This window comes from Diabrotica virgifera, chromosome 10 (genome assembly GCF_917563875.1).
Source record: "Diabrotica virgifera virgifera chromosome 10, PGI_DIABVI_V3a".
In the NCBI taxonomy this organism is placed as follows: Eukaryota; Metazoa; Arthropoda; class Insecta; order Coleoptera; family Chrysomelidae; genus Diabrotica; species Diabrotica virgifera.
This window is the reverse complement of record NC_065452.1, coordinates 109,653,760-109,671,796: the sequence shown is the minus strand read 5'-3', so window position 1 is coordinate 109,671,796 and position 18,037 is coordinate 109,653,760.

Below are 18,037 nucleotides of genomic sequence, written 5' to 3'. Positions count from 1 at the left end.
GAATGCTGAAAATCTCCTGGACAGACAGAATAACCAATGAGGAAGTACTAAGGAGAATACAGAACAGCAGGGAGATACTGGATTCCATCAAAATAAGAAAACTTCATTACTTGGGTCATATAACACCTGGTGACAGATATGAACTCCTAAAATTAATTATGCAAGGAAAGATTAAAGGAAGGCGCAGCATAGGTAGGAGAAAAATGTCCTGGCTGAGAAATCTCAGAGAATGGTTTGGATGCAGCTCAACTGAACTCTTTCGGGCTGTAGTGTCAAAAGTAAGAATAGCAATGATGATTGCCAACCTTCGTCGCGGAGATGGCACGTAAAGAAGGAGAAGGTATCCATTTCCTTATTCATCTTTCTCAGAACCTTTTTGTTTGTGACGTGTTCTCTCCATGGTATTTTCAGAACTCTTCTGTACACCCACAGCTCGAATGATTCCAGTTTTAACTATACCCAACGAAACAACTTTTAAAATATTTGATATAATAATAATTATGATCCTTATTAATTGTTGAGCAGTGTAGTTCGGATAATGTTGCGTTTAATTAAATTTATTCTGTATAAGGATATTATCCTCTTTATAACAGTAGTTAAGAAGAAACACGTAGGGGATTTAAAGTAGAACATAGACAAACTCAATTTTCTTTAGGGGTTGTACCAAAGTATTAGAACAAAATTTGTAACAGTATTAAGTATGATCAATAAATTTCAAGTTATTATAGAGCGTAAGCATCGTAAGCATAGATATACAATACTACTTTAAAATATAAAGAGCAGTTGAATCTGATTACTTTAATATAGTTTAAAATAAACACGCTTTACGCCTTGCTAATATGAGATAATACAAGTATAAGAACAAAATTTATTTGATTAAAATAATATTTTTCTACAATCACTTGATAAAGAAGACTTTTTCGCTTGTCAATGGCAACGAAAAGTTGACGTTTGAAGAGAAGTTGAAGTGGGTACGCTGAGTACCATAACTTTATCGCTCTAGCGCGTAAATTTTAATTTTACGCTCGTCGTCCGTAGCAACGGTACAACCATATAATACAAACACATTGAACATTCAAACTGAAAGATATAAAAATTCATCATCACCATCATCATCATCATTCTCTTTGCCTCATCCCTATGCGGGGTCGGCTTCCCTAATTGCATTTCTCCACACAATTCTATCTTGGGTCATATCAATGTTAATCCCCTTTACCAACATATCCTGTCTTATCGTTTCCCCCCAGGCCTTTTTTGGTCTTCTTCTCCTACTCCTTCCAGGAATCTGCACTTCAGCTATTCTTCGTATTGGGTGGTTAACGTCTCGACGTTGAACATGACCAAACCATCTTAACCTATGCTCTCTCATTTTGGGATCAATTGGTGACACACCTAGACTTCCCCTAATATACTCATTTCTAATTTTATCCTTCTTTGTCACTCCACTCATCCATCTAAACATTCTCATTTCCGCCACATGCATTCGCTGTTCCTCTTTCTTTTTCACTGCCCAACATTCAGTTCCGTACATCATAGCTGGTCTTATGGCTGTTTTATAGAATTTTCCCTTCAGCTTCATTGGAATTTTTCTGTCACACAACACACCACTCGCTTCTTTCCACTTCATCCATCCAGCCCTAATTCTACTGCATGCATCTCCATCTATTTCTCCATTACTCTGTAATACCGATCCTAGATACTTAAAACTATTGCTTTTTACAATCATTTCACCATCCAAAGGTACCATTTTATTTGTAGTAGCTCCATCTTTAAATGAACATTCCAAATACTCTGTTTTTGTCCTACTAAGTTTTAAACCTTTTTCCTCCAGAGCTTGTCTCCACTGTTCCAGTTTTTGTTCTAAGTCTCTTTCACTATTTCCTACTAACACGACATCATCAGCATACATTAAGCACCATGGAATGTTACCCTGTATTTTCGCTGTTATCTGGTCCAAAACTAATGAGAATAAATACGGACTAAGCACAGAACCTTGATGCAATCCTACTTTCACATGAAATTTATCAGTCTCTCCCACACCTGTCCTAACACTAGTCGTTACTCCCTCATACATATCCCTCACAATTTTTACATATTCACCAGGCACTCCTTTCTTATTGAGTGCCCACCACAGAATCTCTCGAGGAACTCTATCATATGCTTTCTCAAGATCAATGAATACCATATGAGCGTTTGTTTCTTTACTCCTGTATTTTTCCATCAACTGCCTTATAATGAAAATTGCATCTGTTGTTGATCTACCCTGCATAAAGCCAAATTTATTCTCGGATATTTCGGTCTCTTCACGTATCCGTCTATCAATTACTCTTTCCCATATTTTCATGGTGTGGCTAAGCAGTTTTATAGCCCTGTAGTTTGTATATTGTTGTATATCTCCCATGTTTTTGTAAACAGGTACCAGTATACTGCTTCTCCATTCGTCTGGCATTTGTCCAACTTCCATAATTCTATTAAATAGACCTGCTAGCCACCTTGTTCCTGTCTCTCCCAATGCTCTCCATACTTCCCCAGGAATATCATCTGGTCCTACCGCTTTTCCTTTCTTTATTTTTTGAAGCGCTTGAGCCACTTCCTCGTTGGTTATTTTGGTGACCATTGCTGCTACGGTCTCCGTTGACTCTACAGACTGTCTGTCAAATTCTTCATTTAATAAGCTGTCAAAGTACTTTCTCCATCTCTTTTTGACATCCCTTTCGTGAACTAGTATTCTATTATTTTCATCTCGGATACATGTAATCTGATTAAAATCTTTTGCTTTCTTTGCTCTCTGTTTGGCTATTTTATATATCTTCGTTTCGCCTTCCCTGGCATCAAGTTGATCGTATAGGTTTGAATACGCTTCTGCTTTAGCTTTTGCTACTGCTACTTTCGCTTCCTTTTTGGCGACCATATAGTTTTGAAGATCTATGTCCGATCTGGTTTCTTGCCACTTTTTATATAATTTTCTCTTCTCTTTTATTTTTCCTTGTACTTCATTTGACCACCACCAAGTCTCTTTATCCTCAAACTTCTTTCCTGACGTTTTCCCAAGTATTTCTATAGCCGTCTCTCTAATAATATTGGCCATTTTTCTCCAAATTGTGTTAGGGCTTCCTTTCATGTTCCAACATATTTTTTCTGCTCTTCTTTCCCTGAATAGACCTTCCTTCTCATCTTTTAGCATCCACCACTTGATTTTTGTGGTCCTCTCCGATATTTTTGTTTAGTTTCGCTTTTTACTTCGATGTCCAGAACAAGCAGCTTATGTTGTTGGCTTACTGTCTCACTAACTATTACCTTGCAGTCCTTGCATTCACGTATGTCTTCTTTCCTTATCATGAAGTAGTCTATTTGGGATTGATGTTGTCCACTTTTGTAGGTAATAAGTTGAGTTTCTCTCTTTTTAAAGAATGTGTTAACAATCGCCATATCCAATGCTGTTGCTAATTCTAGCATGTCATCTCCAGCTTCATTTCTAGTTCCAAAGCCTAATCCCCCATGTATTGTTTCATATCCTGTCTTGGCTTGGCCCACATGTGCATTGAAATCACCTCCTATTATAACTTTCTCCTCCGCTGGAGTATCACTCAGTACGTCTCCCAATTGATCATAGAAAGCTCTTCTTTCATTCTCACCCAGACCTGTTTGTGGAGCATACACACACACAACATTCAATACCTCTTTATCAATTACAAATTTCACTGACATCATTCTATCACTTGTTCTTACAACTTCTACTACATTATCTTTCATTTCACTATCAGCAATTATACCAACTCCATTTCTAGTGTTACTACTCCCTAAATACCCCAATTTATATCCATCACCTAGTTCTTTCGCCCTTTGTCCTTTCCACGTAGTTTCTTGAATACAAGCAATTTGAACTCTTCTTCGTTTGAGCGCATCCACTAACTCCAGACTCTTACCTGTAAGACTACCAAGATTCCAAGACCCTATCCTGATTTTTCTAACCTGCAATGGTGTTCCCCCTGAGATAGTCCTCAACCGGAGATCCGAATGGAGGCTCATTTTACTTTTGGAACATTTTACCTCAGGAGATGCCATCATTTCAGTATAAGTTTTTATTTCGTTTGGAGAAGGTCTTTTCATTATTATGGCCTGAATATTTTTTTGGATATTTGATGCCTGAATGCCTTTTCTATCAGCACCATACCCTGCCCTGTCCTGCACGTTTAGCCAATACACCACCAATGCAACCAAAGTGCAGTATTACCCCACACCCGCCTGCATTTTTCTGTATAGGCCAGGATCCCTACTGTAAGGACTGCCCTATAAGCCAATGTATTGTTGCCCGTATCCCGCCACTAGGAGGCACGTACTTCATTCGGGATACTGAAAGATATAAAAATCTTTATATTTTTATATTTTTATATTCTTATATTTTTATATCTTTTTTTTTCTTTTGAAAGATATAAAAATTAACGTTATGATATTATAATGACAGATATAAAATAGTTACAATCGTTACAATATAAAGTTAATGATTTAAAAATAGTATCATTTTATTAAGTGATTGTAGAAAAAATATTGTATGTATTACAAGCGCAAAGTGACATTATTGCTTTCGAGTAATTACCGCTCTCCGCTACGCGTCGAGCGGTAACTCTTACTCTCAAGCAATAATGTATCACTTTTCGCTCTTAATACATAAATAACTATTATCGCCAACCGTCACTAAAGCCATTCATTATTGTACTCATTTGCCCTCATTTGCGGCAGTAAAGTAACACTTTATTGTACTGAAAGAAGAACTTTACTTTACCTGCCGCGATTAATCAAATTACCCGAGATTGAATGTAAGTGGTCGATGGCAGTAATCGAATGGCGAGTATTTGAGTGGACTTACAATTTATTTACTTTAATTATTAAAAATATTGTACGCAATTTGCGATATTATCAATTAAATTTATGTCAAAAAGTGAAACTCTGTAGTATTTTGTAATTATATTCATATAAAATAAATTAAAACTTTACCGACTTAGTAATTATTCAATATTGATAACTATCAATTAAAAATCGAAAGCGGCCATCTTGCAAGTTATCTGTCATCACTGTCATGAAATTATTATGACGTCTAAAATTTAAAAAGTTTTTAAATTGTAAATTTCAAGTAAGTGTTAAAACCAATATCAAATTATATTGGCAAATATTATTTTATATCAATAAAATATGTCTTAACCGATTTGTCAAATATACCAGCAAACGAGAAGTAAACTCAACCTTCTTAGGGACATATCTGAGCTTCTTAGAGACAATACAAAAATATCAACAATATCATACAGTTTTTAACGGAAATAGGAATAAAAGACATTTAATTGTATCACAAATTTTTCAGGTGTACTTTTTGTTAGTACATATTATTGTGTTTTCAATTTTATCAATCAAAGGCAAAATAAAAATTAAATTAAATTTTTTTTAAATAACGCGGGCACATAAATTTGATACACCCTGTATATTGAGCTGTAAATATTTATTAGAATTTAGTTTGGATGTAAGTGGATTTCTCTTTTAATGAGCTTTCCGATGAACCATTAAAGACTTTTGTGAATAATTAAAGTGAAAAGGACGATGTATTTAGATTTAAAATGAAAATATATTGTTTATTACGAGAACTATAGAATCCACAGGTAGATGTAATTAACACTTTCTGGGAAAGTGGTTTAAAAAGAAAGTTTGGAATTTTAATATCTTTGTTCAACACGAGTAAATGTTGTAGAGTTTCCCCGAAAGTAATTAGGATGGTCGGAATAATTTTGAAAATGACTGTTTGTTTGTCGAATGGAAAAGATTGTTTCTGATTTTTGGCAAGTTGGAAGGGAAAAGGTATTTTGAATGATTGAGAGAGTTTGAAAAAGAAGTCATTATGTTTTTGGCATCGCTGAGGAGCAGTTCGACGTTTTCGTGAATAGATAGTTAGCAAGTACCAGTGGTTTGTTTGATAGTGGAGAATAGTGCTGAAAAGTGGAACGAGAGACAGATCAAATTGAGACGAAATACCTCTTTGATTCTGTATTATTGTGAGAAGGAGAGCAGAGAATTTTTGGAGTTTTGTTTGAATCGAGTACGTGTCAAAAGAGGCCCGGCTTGTTGGAGAATTGGTGCTGGTATGCTGACAGTTTTGAAGCTGGAGAACGGAGAGGGCTTTGATGAATAGCCTTCAACATAGTCAACGAGGGAGAGCTGTTTTGGGTCACGAGAAGACATCAGAGTGATTGAAGCAAAAGGTCAGTCAACTTATGTGAAAGATATTTTTATGTTTCGGAAACTAAAATTTTGAGTAAAAAGCGTAGGAATTAAAATTCCAATATTTCAGAAAGTAAATAGGGAGTATAGCTAATCTTGCGAATACATAATTTGGTTTTGTTTATTTTGTTGTACCAAAGTAATCGGGAACAAACCGATAAATATTTTTTTAACTAGAATAAATTTAAATGGTAGAAATTTCATTCGGACATCTGTGTCCACAGGTTTTAGATTTGATAGATTTTAGAGTATCGATTTTGATAAATAAAAGAAAATTCTGTATGTTTATTTTAATATTTTGCTTTATTTCTTTTCCATATTTTACCCCGATTAGGATCAACTAAGAGATAGTGAACCCACGAGAGAAGATAAGTATAACGTAAGATTATTTAGATTTTTTTTAAGATTAAAAAAAGGCACCCTGCGATTTTTTTATTGTTTTTTTTATGTATGATTTGCGACAATTAAATAATTAATCAGATAAATAATAATTAATATAAAATTAATAAGAAGCAGATCATAACAACATGGCGCCCAACGTGGGGCTTTAAAGTATCTCTGGTTGTGAATTTGAAGGGAATAGGAAACGGAAAAACAGGTGAAGGAAAATTTATTTGCCCGTCGGAAAAAGTTGATATATTTAAAATTTTTGAAATATTTGTTTGACTTAATTTTTTTATCTAGGTACAGTTTTTACATATTTATTTTATTTTTGATTGATTTGAATTTTGAAACATTTAAAAATTTGTGGGATAAATTGATTATATTTGGGGAGAGAAAAATTTTCGTCTCGACAGCATACAAGGTATTTTCGGATTTCATATTAGGCGGGGATAAATTTTAAATACATGTCGATAACAACCAGAAGCAAAAGCAAAGAAAACAAAAAACAAGAAGAACATTTGGAACAAGAAGAACATATAGAACAGGAAGACATTTTCGAAACAACAATCATGGCATCAGAACAACAGGAATTATCAGGAATAGATAAATTATTACAACTGATGCAACTCCAGTCACAAAAACTGGAACAAAAAATGGATGAAACACATCAAAAAATGGATAAAAATCAGGAAGAAACATCAAAGAAAATGGATAAAGTGGATCAAAAAATGGATGAAACACAACAAAAAATGGATGACAATCAACAGGAAACAAAACAAGCGATAGAAGAAAACAACAGAAATATAGCGAGTATAAAAAAGGAAATAATTAAAAGAATCGAAGATATTGCAGAAAAGAGCGAGAAACAGGAGATAGAGATTAAAGAAATCAAAATCAAGATGAAGGAGATAAAAAATTTCCAGAAAAAGGAACTAGAAGATTTGGAAACCAAATTTGAAAATGCTTTACAAGAGGACAGACGAGAAATAGAAAGACAAATGGAGGAAATCAAGAATCAACAAAATTCCGGAGAAAGAAGGGAAACGATTATCCATAGTACAGAGGATGTGAAAATAAGATTTGGCGGGGATGTAAAAAAATTACACCCAGTAATTTTCATAAACAATTTAAAAAAGAAAATACGACACATCGGTAACTTCGAGACAGCCAAAGAAACGATAAGGAACCATCTTAAAGATGAGGCAAGTTTATGGTTCGATAGCAAAGAAGAAGAATTGGACAATTGGCATAAATTCGAACAAAAGTTCCTGAGTTATTTCTGGGGAAAAATACAACAGCTAGAAATAAACAAGGAATTGCAACATGGGAGGTACCATGATAGAATGGGTATTTCAGAGAAAACATATGCATTACAATTATACAACAATGCAAAACATCTACAGTACAATTATTCATCCGAACAGCTAGTAGAACTGATAGCCAGACATTTTGAAGATACCTTAGAAGATCACATAACTCTACAAAACTACAAAGATATCGACAGTTTGTGCCAATTCTTACAAATACGAGAAGCAAAAATGAGAGAAAGAAGATCGCAAGATAATTATAGACAACGCGAAAATCGAGACTATAGAGATAGAAGACAGAACTTTAGGAGAGATTATACAAGAAGAGAAAACGAAAATAGAGACAATGGAAGAGGAAACTATGAACAAAGAAATCGGCAATGGAACGAAGACAGATATCGAGAAAACCAGAATAGAATTATCACCCGCACAAATCAAGAGGACAGAAATGATAATAGAAGGAATGAACAGGAAAATCGTGGAAACCGATACGGGTCCGACAGACAAAGAGAAAACAGAAGAGCGGTAAACAACACGCAAATATATGAATATGAGGATGAGAGACAAAGCGACGGAAGAAGAAGCGAAGAAGAACAGCAAGCGTCTTTTCACGAAAGCGCTCACTAAAAACAAAAGAGCAAACAGGAATTTTTTGTCACCCGAAGGAATTTATTAAATTTGCAGGAAATAATGATAAAGGAAATGGATCTAATTTAAAATTTGTAGATGGTTTTATCAATGAGAAACCGATTAAAATTATGATTGATACTGGTTCAGAAATTACTTTGATTAACAGGAAATTAATAGAAGAGGTTGATTTGACGAATTTGATTTACAAAATTCCCAGGATAAATTTAGTGGGCGCAAATAAACGGACTTTGGCAACAATAAATGAAGGAATACGAATAAGGGTTCGATTGGGGAAGAAATTTTATGCACTACAATGTGTTATAATGCCAAACATGATTCATGATATGATCGTAGGAGTGGATGAATTGTCAGAAAAACATGTGGTGATAGATTTCAAAAATAACACGATGAAAATCACAGATGGAAAAGAAGAAGAACCGAACATTCTGGAAATGGACAAGGAACATGAGAAACGAAAAAATGATAATGCAGACAAAAAACAAACGGTGGAAATGAACTTGGAAATGAAGCAAGGACAGAGAAGAAAGAGGAGAAAGCAACAGAAGATAAATAAAAACAATGAAGCCTGGGATTCCTCGAAAAAGGAGATGAGCCCAGAAGAAGAAAAAGAAGAAAGAAGATTGATAAAAGAAAATGAAGATTGGGATTCCTCGAAAAAAGAGATGAGCCCAGAAGAAGAAAAAGAAGAAAGAAGATGGATAAAAGAAAATGAAGATTGGGATTCCTCGAAAAAAGAGATGAGCCCAGAAGAAGAAAAAGAAGAAAAAAGAGTGACAAAAGAAAATGAAGATTGGGATTCCTCGAAAAAAGAGATGAGCCCAGAAGAAGAAAAAGAAGAAAGAAGATGGATAAAAGAAAATGAAGATTGGGATTCCTCGGAATAAGAGATGAGCCCAGAAGAAGAAAAGGAAGAAAGAAGATTGACACAGGAAAATGAAGCTTGGGATTCCTCAAAAGATTAGATGAGCCCAGAAGAAGAAGAGATCAGAATAGAAAAAGAAGGCGGAAAAGATACAATTGAGACTGCGGTATTTAAAGAGGAAATATGCAAAATGGAGAAGACAGAATACACAATAAACATGTGTAGAGAATCGGAGGAAAAAGAAAGAGAATTGATATGTGGAGAAGAAAAGGAGAAGGAACTGCGTGTAATATGGAGGGAATGTGAAAATTTAATAAATGAAGAAAACAGAGTAGCCAAAAAGTATGAAAATTCATTTGAGACTAAAGACTTAGGAAATTTTCGATCGAAAACTTATCCTATCCCATCTAAGTACAGACACTGGGAAAAAGAAAGCAATTGTTTTTCAGGTGGGACCAAATATTTTGACACAATAGGAAAGTGTTGTTGTCGAGAGAAAATCATATTTTTGGTGCACTTATTAATACTGATTTTATCTCAAAACAAGGCGGGAATGTTATTGTGTTTTCAATTTTATAAATCAAAGGCAAAATAAAAATTAAATTAAATTTTTTTTTAAATAAGGCGGGCACATAAACTTGATACACCCTGTATATTGAGCTGTAAATATTTATTAGAATTTAGTTTGGATGTAAGTGGATTTCTCTTTTAATGAGCTTTCCGATGAACCATTAAAGACTTTTGTGAATAATTAAAGTGAAAAGGACGATGTATTTAGATTTAAAATGAAAATATATTGTTTATTACGAGAACTATAGAATCCACAGGTAGATGTAATTATCACTTTCTGGGAAAGTGGTTTAAAAAGAAAGTTTGGAATTTTAATATCTTTGTTCAACACGAGTAAATGTTGTAGAGTTTCCCCGAAAGTAATTAGGATGGTCGGAATAATTTTGCAAATGACTGTTTGTTTGTCGAATGGAAAAGATTGTTTCTGATTTTTGGCAAGTTGGAAGGGGAAAGGTAGTTTGAATGATTGAGAGAGTTTGAAAAGAAGTCATTATGTTTTTGGCATCGCTGAGGAGCAGTTCGACGTTTTCGTGAATAGATAGTTAGCAAGTACCAGTGGTTTGTTTGATAGTGGAGAATAGTGCTGAAAAGTGGAACGAGAGACAGATCAAATTGAGACGAAATACCTCTTTGATTCTGTATTATTGTGAGAAGGAGAGCAGAGAATTTTTGGAGTTTTGTTTGAATCGAGTACGTGTCAAAAGAGGCCCGGCTTGTTGGAGAATTGGTGCTGGTATGCTGACAGTTTTGAAGCTGGAGAACGGAGAGGGCTTTGATGAATAGCCTTTAACATAGTCAACGAGGGAGAGCTGTTTTGGGTCACGAGAAGACATCAGAGTGATTGAAGCAAAAGGTCAGTCAACTTATGTGAAAGATATTTTTATGTTTCGGAAACTAAAATTTTGAGTAAAAAGTGTAGGAATTAAAATTCCAATATTTCAGAAAGTAAATAGGGAGTATAGCTAATCTTGCGAATACATAATTTGGTTTTGTTTATTTTGTTGTACCAAAGTAATCGGGAACAAACTGATAAATATTTTTTTAACCAGAATAAATTTAAATGGTAGAAATTTCATTCGGACATCTGTGTCCACAGGTTTTAGATTTGATAGATTTTAGAGTATCGATTTTGATAAATAAAAGACAATTTTGTATGTTTATTTTAATATTTTGCTTTATTTATTTTCCCTATTTTACCCCGATTAGGATCAACTAAGAGATACTGAACCCACGAGAGAAGATAAGTATAACGTAAGATTATTTAGATTTTTTTTAAGATTAAAAAAAGGCACCCTGAGATTTTTTTATTGTTTTTTTTTATGTATGATTTGCGACAATTAAATAATTAATCAGATAAATAATAATTAATATAAAAGAAAATAAAAAAATAGAATAATATAAAAAAAGAAGCAGATCATAACAATATGAATTTACTTAATTTTACAATATCTTTTTATTTTTATTATGTATTTTCCATTGTTGTCGTTTATAACCCCAGTGGTTAAGACGACATTAAATTTAAAAAATATATGTTGGCGATAAAATTTTGTATGCACCATGTCAATAAAGACTCCTTATCGAAGTCGTCTGTTACTCGCCTTGCTCGTTCTTCTCGTAATATCAGACTCGTTCGATAAAGAGTCACTTTACTGACTTGGTACATAAATAACTGTTTTAACATATTTTATATCATACTGTTCAGTAAATTTTTGTCAACACAATGCTATAATGACTTGTCATTGAACTTTTTTGCTAATTTACTTCCCTTATTTTCTTTTGTATTTCTCTGTTAATTTTGGTTTATCTTCTTTTGTCTACATTTTAAATAATCCTTTTGAATCCATTGAGAGTAAATTTTCATAAAAACGACAGGCTGAAGTACGGACACACTGACAAGATAAAATAACAGTGTGAAGTTAGTTGCTAAATATTTCAAGATGCGTATCATTTCAAATAAACAATGTGAAAAAAAATTGGAGTTTTTGTTAATTTAAATGCATATACGACGGTGATAGATATTTACTGCTAATTTATTAGTAAATAAGATATTATCCTATTAAAATAAGATATTAAATTTTTATTTACCAACAGATGGTTACTATGAAATCTTTAAATAGTCTGGACGCTATCGGACCATAATATGAGATTTGTGTGAGGACATAAAGGAAAATATAATAAAAAAAACTCTAACAGGAAGTAAAAACCACTTCTATGTAATTGATATATTTATTAAAATCTAAAAAATCCCAATGGATTGGATAAAATGTGTTCAATTCAGAACGTTTTCAGACCTATTGGTCCATCATCAGTGAATCTACAATAAAATAAGTAATCCCACTATTAAAATTGAAAGATGGTTGAAATTTTGAAAGTTAAAAAAGTGTGGTTATGATTACTTACTTGAATACTTGCTAAATAGCCCCAGAACCAAACAATGGTTGAATTTATATTTCGATCTACATTGTTTAAAAGTAATATTAAACAGGCTAAACGCCGATGTTACAAGATATAACGTCCGGGAACATGGTGAAACCCTACCAGGAAACTTAAGCAACCATCTTAGGCCAACGCTGACTATCAAGTGTCAAAAGTGTGTAAGGAACTGTTTATAGTGACATTGATAGTAGAGAAAAAGGTAGTCGATTTTTCAATGGTTATTAACAGAAGGTCATGATCCAAAACAATGATAATATGATAAAGATTTTAATATCTGAAAATGTCTAACATTTTAAATTTATTGTTTTTTGAAAATAAAATTGTGATTTACAAAATTTAATTTAGAATATAAAATTATTTTATGTTGACTGTATACTATAACATTAAATTGATCAAATTGAAAAAAGGAAGTATGAGCAGCTATTAATAATGATAAACAAAAGATAAAAACAGGTGATGGTGAGAGAGGAGAAAGAATAAATATTAGTTGGAATATTATTTTACAAATGAATTAATAGGTAGGCAAGTTGTTTAAATATTATATTGTATTGGTGGTTGTATAAGTAAAAGGAAAATTTTCTAAATACTTTGTTTTACTCATTTTGTTTTATTCAGTACATTTTCAATATTAATTTCATTTTAATTTCATCCTTGTATCAACTGGATTCAGCTATCATCATACATTTCTTTATCTTCAATTTTACATACCCCCATCCCTAACAACACAAAACATTCCAAGAATATACTATCAAAGTTCTATTAATGTTTGAATGTACTGGACATTCAAGGAACATTCGGTGAATATCTGATTAAGTTATTCGTGGAATGTTACCACAAGACATTCTATGAACATACTACCAATGTCCTATATTTTAAGAGAGGCCATTTACTATTCAATTTGCATTCATTTTCAAATTTGCTGCGCGTGTATATGTATTTAGGCAATCCAAACCACGTGACTTCTGGTTCTGGTTGGCATGGCATACAGGTTACAGAGTTTATGTTTGTAATATCATTTTATTTCATCATTTCACTGTTTATCGTCATATTTTGGATTCATTTGGATTTCGTTTGCTGTATTTTGTGAACTTTATAAACTTTACCACACTGCAAAGTGATTATTTAAGGAAATTATTATTGGAGACACCAGATGTTTGGAAAAAGGTAGGGCAAACAATTTTTATCAATGTTCATTTTTCTCTGATATTTATCAATATTGATGAATTTGGCAAGCAATAACATTATTTCTTTTATTGTTTTAGATATTTATTGAAGCTGAAAATAATTGGGGATTTAGATCCATATACAATTCAGTCAGAATTGGATTTTACCATAAAGTGCATTCCACCAAATTACTATTATAGATATTATAGATGAAAGCATACAAAAGCCTTCAGGCACATAAATATTTTACAGCTGGATTTGTTCTTAAAGTTGGAGTAAAGTTGAAAGTCACAAACAAGAACTTCGTAAGTACCTACAAGAATATTGAGGAAATCCAGCTCCTGGATACTACTGGGCAAACTAGAAGATTGAAGAGGACAAAGCCTTTTGAACTAGTTTGAGTGATAGTGAAAAGCAGAGCATAATGCTTGTGTGCATGTGTATGTTAGAATAGTGCGGTTAGAAAAGCAGAGCATAGTGCTTGTGTGCCTGTTAGATTAGATAAGAGACGCTATGGGTAAGCTCTTCATTTTAAGGAACAGTAGTAATTTAGGTTAAATTAAAATTGCTCATTGGTCAGAGTTATGACCAGATTGTAATTCTAATGAACAATTCAATACAATGAATCGGCATCGTAATGATGATTATGGAAAAAATATATGACAAGATTTTGTGCAATAAAAATGTTTATTCCGTGTTACAAAGTTGTTTATGTCCTGTCACCGTGTCACAAAGAAAATTGTCCAGTGCAAGTAACAATAATTATTACATGTACTTGTGCTGACCAGTTTTTTATGTGACAAGGTGACAGGAAAATACAGCGTGTTTTATATGTTCGTTCATGGGTATTCTTTCATTTTTCCTACTGTACTTCTGGTATATCGTCGGTGATGTGACAATACCTCCTATCTGCTTTTTCATGAATTTTGTAGGAGATGAAAAACTTGTTTGGGCCACCTCGTGTTTTCATATATTTTTTGATTTGTTTTGTAGTAAATTCAACTATCTATTTACTACAAAACAAGTCAAAACTTACGTATGAAAACAGGAGGTGACCGTAAAAAATGTTTCTCGTCTCCTGCAAAACTCATGAAAAAACATATAGGATTTATTGTCACATCACTGACGATATATTTCAGAAAATGTCTAAAAAATATACTTTGAATGTCCTAAGAACATCCATGGAATGTTTCAACAAGATATTCAGTCTAAACAATATTCGTAGACATTCATGGAATGTTCCAACAAGACATTCAAGGAATGTTTAAAATGCTGACACAGCACTTTCCTGGGACTTTCCAGGGACGTTCGTGTGCTTTTGGGGAAATTCCAGGAATGTTTTCAATGTCCTGTGTGTACCTTCTAGGAACATTCCTGGAAGGTTTTGTGTTATTAGGAATTTTGTCACAAGAATTCTCTCAAATTTTTTTTAAAAAATTATCTTATAATAATTACAATCCTCTTCATTTACATATTTCATACTATTAAGTATATTGACTGTATCCTAACTAAAATCAATTATTTTAACAATTTCCATTTACATTCAAATAATATAATTTTCCTTTTACTTATACAACCACCAATACAATATAGATTTAAACAACTTGCCTACCTATTAATTCATTGGTACAATAATATTTCAACTAATATTTATTCTTTCTCCTCTCTCACCATCACCTGTTTTTATCTTTTGTTTATCATTATTAATAGCAGCTCATACTTCCTTTTTCAATTTGATCAATTTAATGTTATAGTATACAGTCAACATAAAATAATTTTATATTCTAAATTAAATTTTGTAAATCACAATTTTATTTTCAAAAAACAATAGATTTAAAATGTTAGACATTTTCAGATATTAAAATCTTTATCATATTATCATTGTTTTGGATCATGACCTTCTGTTAATAACCATTGAAAAATCGACTACCTTTTTCTCTACTGTCAATGTCACTACAAACAGTTCCTTACACACTTTTGACACTTGATAGTCAGCGTTGGCCTAAGATGGTTGCTTAAGTTTCCTGGTAGGGTTTCACCATGTTCCCGGACGTTATATCTTGTAACATCGGCGTTTAGCCTGTTTAATATTACTTTTAAACAATGTAGATCGAATTATAAATTTAACCATTGTTTGGTTCTGGGGCTATTTAGCAAGTATTCAAGTAAGTAATCATAACCACACTTTTTTAACTTTCAAAATTTCAACCATCTTTCAATTTTAATAGTGGGATTACTTATTTTATTGTAGATTCACTGATGATGAACCGATAGGTCTGAAAACGTTCTGAATTGGACACATTTTATCCAATCCATTGGGATTTTTTAGATTTTAATAAATATACCAATTACATAGAAGTGGTTTTTACTTCATGTTAGAGTTTTTTTAAATAAATGGTATACAGCCAACCTAGGGAACTTCCCTTTTAGAAAATATAATACGTTTTTCCAATCGACAACACCAAGGCCAAGTATGTTACTTGCTCAGTGATTTTAGAATGCATTTCCAAATCACGAAATGGTAAATAATTATTATAGTCCGTTCTTTAACGGTAAAATATTGCAAAACCTCTAAATTTTAAAGAACCGCTTGGATTGATATAAAATTTGGCGTACACATAGCTAACAAGTCAAAGAGAAAAAGTGATATTGTGCCGATATGTGCTTTTGCCCTGGGGGTGGTTTTCACCCCCTCTTGAGGGTGAAAAAATATTCGTCCAAAGAAAGTCAGGAAATGGATAAACTGGCTAATTTTAAGTAACTTTTCTTCTATAGAGTTTTTTCACTAAGTCAATACTTTTCGAGTTATTTGGCAGTGAATATGTTCATTTTTTCAACAAAATAACCACGCTTTTAGAAGGTTTTTCGTAAATAACTCAAATAGTAAGTATTTTGTCGAAAAAACATTCTTAACGAAAATATAGCATGTAAAATATTTAAAAGAATAGTCTATATATCACGTCTCTACACTTAGTAGAAGCAGAGTTATAGTTAATGAAAAATAGGTTCATATTCGTCAAATTCCAAATGGAATACTTTAACGTGAAATAACCAAAAATTAGGCACATTTCGGGGAAAATTCATTACAACTTATTTAAAGTGTTTAAAAAAAGCTTCATTTTTGTTTTATAAAAAAATTTCTAACATCAAAATTAAACAAGTTACGGTCAGAATAAAGTTAGTCACTTTTGGTTTTGGTAAAAAAATCGAGAAAATCACCCCCTAATTAGTATCTTAAATGAACTTATTCGTTACGACTTCACAAGTTTCTTGACTCGTGTATATATGGTTTATACGATCTGTAAGTTTCATCGGTTCAAAGTCCTTATTATTGAAAGGGCTGTAGTTAAAAGGGGTTGAACGAGTCACCCATCACGAATGTATGCACATTTAGAAACAACAAACCTTAATCAATTTTTGTCTAACAGAAAAACAAAAAAATACATGATATTCAGAAAAGCAAATCTGACTTTTTCTGTTTTTAGAGATTTTTGGTATCTCTAACAATTTTTAAGTTATTTTGAAAAAAATGCATATTTTTAAAAATTTAAATTTTTAAAAATTTTACTTTGAAACCGAATTTTTTCAAAAATAAGCCCTTTGAATCGATGAAACTTACAGATCATATAAACACAACATAAGTAAAATAATTTGTGGAGCGGTAACGATTAATTTCATTTAAGTTGCTAATTAGGGGGTGGTCTTCCCGATTTTTTTTGCAAAAACAAAAGAGACCAACTTTATTTTGAGCGTAACTTGCTCAAATTTAATGCTAAAAACTTTCTGTAGAAACAGAAATAAAGCTTTTTTAAAACACTTTAAAAAAGTTAAATTAGGTTTTCCCCAAATAGTGCTTAATTTTTTGGATATTTCACGTCGAAATATCCTATTTAAAGTTTGGTGAATATGAATCTATTTTTCATTGGCTATAACTCTGGTTCTACGAGATCCAGAGGCCTAACGCGTACATAATTTTTTTACTTTTTATATGCAATATTTTTGCTAAGAACGTTTTTTTCGACAAAATACTTACTTTTTGAGTTATTTGCGAAAAACCGTCTAAAAATGTGGGTATTTTGTTGAAAAATGAACATATTCACTCGCAAATAACTCGAACAGTGTTGATTTAACGAAAAAGCTCTATAGAACAAAAGTTACTTAAAATTAGTCAGTTTACCCATTTCCGGACTTATTTCGGACATATATTTTTTCACCCCCAATAGGGGGTGAAAGTCACCCCTAGGGCAAAAGCACACATCGGCATAATATCACTTTTTTTCTTTGACATGTAAACTTTACGTATGCCAAATTTCATGTCAATTCAAGCGGTTCTTTAAAATTCAGAGCAAAAACCGTGAAAGAATGGACTATTAAGCCGAAAATGATGATAAGAGGACTG